The following is a 2449-nucleotide window of genomic DNA, read 5'->3' on the forward strand; positions in this document are numbered from 1 at the left end:
CATCCTGGGCCAGCCCTGGGAGCCAGAGCCCGTGTTTGCCAGCAGGACAGCGCAGCGCCACTGGGGTCAGGCCTGACCCAGGGCCACGCGGGGCAGGGCCTCCTTCCACTCAACTTTCTCCTGGTTCTGCTGAAGCTAACCCTAACCCAAGCCAGGCGGGGAGTGGGGTTGGGGGATGCTGCGGGGCCCATGGTTGGACACCTGTCATAGCCAGCCAAGGCCCCACCCCAGCCCTGCCTGCAGGCGGGACAGACGGTCAAGCTGGCTGCAGTGCCCGTGGAGGCAGGCCTACCAGGACCTGGCCTGGGGCGAGGAGAGTGAGGTACACACCTGGGTGCAAAAGGTCAGGGGGTGCTAGGAACTCAGCAATCCAGATAGGTAAAAGCAAGCATGACGTGCGCCGCCCCCCACCCCCGCTGCCCCCCCGCAAAAAAAAAGCTGCAGGGGCTGCCGATGGCTCTGCCTCCTGGGGGAGGGAAGGTCTGAAAAGAAGGCAGGCTTTGGAGAGGAGGGTGGGCAGGCAGGCGGGCAGAGGAGGTGGGGCCCTGGGCAGAGGGTGGAGGCTGTGGGCAGGCCGAGGTTGAGGCCCCACGTGAGGGCAGAGCTGTGAGGGCAACCACGGAAGCTTCTAGCCCAGGAGGTGCAGAGCACCTGAGGCGGTCATTCATTCATGTTGAAGCGCCTGCCAGGGGTCAGACACCTGCAGGGTGCTGGACTGGGCACACAGTGTTCAGCCAAACAGACAAGACTCCTACCCTGGAGGGACGTCAGGAGTGGGAGGCAGACAATGAGTGAACAGATTAAGGACAAAAGAAAGTGGGGGGATGGGTGGGGGTGGCCAGAAGGGCTACGTGGCCTGCAGGTGGGGTGGAGGCGGGCAGGTACAGGGGAGGCCGAACTGGAGCTGAGCTTCAGCCTTCACCGAGATCCCGGGTGGCTCGCCCCAATCCTCCTAGTAACAGCCGGCTACTCAGCGAGGCTCTAGGTAAACCCTAGGTAAACAAGCCTCATCTCAGATGCTCACCACAGCCCCTTGAATGAGGTACCACGGTTATTCCCACAGGACAGACGACAGAGCTGAGGTCTGGCAGCTGGTGAGCAAACCCAGATGTCCCACTCAGTTCTGCCGATTTCACTGAGCCTGAGATCTTTACTTGGTTACCTCCGCTCTTCCCCCCACCTCAGTGAGGGTCCACTGAGAGAAACACACCAGATACCAGACTGACTGAGGCTGGAGGTAGGTAGGTGGGTGGGTGAGGTGTGGACACCCAGGGCCTGCACTACCCGGACCCAGTGCCTCGCTCCCACTTGTGTGAGGCTGTTCCCTGCTGCCCCATCCCAGAGCAACGAGGACTAGCATTCAGTGTACCCCGCTCTCTGCCGCCGTCCTGAGCTTGCCAAGTTCTTCAGGGATACAGCCCTACCTTGGCTGGTGGCCCCAAGAGCCCCTGAGAGCAAAACCGACTTGGTTCTTGATCCTATTGACTTGTGACATGCACGCCAGGGATGTCGTGAGGGGAGCTGTAACAAGCTATCCAAAGCGGCTGTCCCTTGAACAAGAGTCACTGCAGTCAAATTAGTCTAGATGAAAGGCAGTGGGTGCAGGCACTTCTCGATCTGGGGGAGGAGGAAGGAAAAAGTGATTACCCACTAGATTTTCAGCTTTAATTGATTTGTATTTTTCCAGGCTGTTAAAGAAGATTAAATCGTGCTATGAAAAGTGCCTAGGGCTTAAAATAAATGAGGAGAAAGGCAAGTCACTTCAGAAATGTCCAGGAAGCAAGCTGAACCTCCCCAGTGCAAATCACAGGCCTGGTGGTGGTGCTCTTTGTTCGGAGGGAGGCTGCTTCCTTCTCTTCCTCAGCTGTCTCTGCAGTTGGATTTGACTTGACAAGCCTACCAAGGTGTGCGTGCTTTGAGGAGGCAGTTCTGAGGGGAGAGAGCCCTTTTCCCTTAGAGGCCATGTCTCTGGGCTGTGGCTGCTGGAAAGGCTTTGGCTAGGAGTCAGGAAGCTGAGTTCCAGGCTGGCTCTTTGTTGTTGTTCGTTTGCTCAGTTATGTCTGACTCTCTGACCCCACGGACTGCAGCACACCAGGCTTCCATGTCCTTCACTATCTCCTGGAGTTTGCTTAAACTCACGTCCACTGAGTTGATGACACCATCCAACCATCAATCCTCTGTCGCCCCTTCTCCTTCAATCTTTCCCAGCATCAGGGTCTTTTCCAGTGAGTTGGCTCTTCACATCAGGTGGCCAAAGTACTGGAGCTTCAGCATCAGTCCTTCCAATGAATATGCATTGGAAGGCTGGCTCTACCTTGGATTTATGAGTGACCTCGGCCTAGAATTTCCCCCTTTCTGGGCCTTGGTTCAGTTCAGTCGCTCAGTCGTGTCCAACTCTTTGCAACCCCATGGACTGCAGCATGCCAGGCCTCCCTGTCCATCATCAACT

At 57.2% G+C, this 2449-nt stretch overlaps 1 protein-coding gene across 1 annotated transcript in view; it reads right to left on the reverse strand.

The window, feature by feature from the left end:
- Nucleotides 1–1510, reverse strand: part of LOC105000769 (chromosome unknown open reading frame, human C9orf9) — an 8372-nt gene extending 6862 nt beyond the window's left edge. The window contains exon 1 of the mRNA XM_010856767.1: nt 1425–1510. The gene's annotated coding sequence lies outside the window, so the exon portion shown is untranslated. The remainder of the gene's footprint in view (nt 1–1424) is intronic.
- Nucleotides 1511–2449: the final 939 nt, after the last annotated feature.

Source organism: Bison bison, unplaced genomic scaffold (genome assembly GCF_000754665.1).
Source record: "Bison bison bison isolate TAMUID 2011002044 unplaced genomic scaffold, Bison_UMD1.0 scf7180017864375, whole genome shotgun sequence".
Taxonomy (NCBI): Eukaryota; Metazoa; Chordata; class Mammalia; order Artiodactyla; family Bovidae; genus Bison; species Bison bison.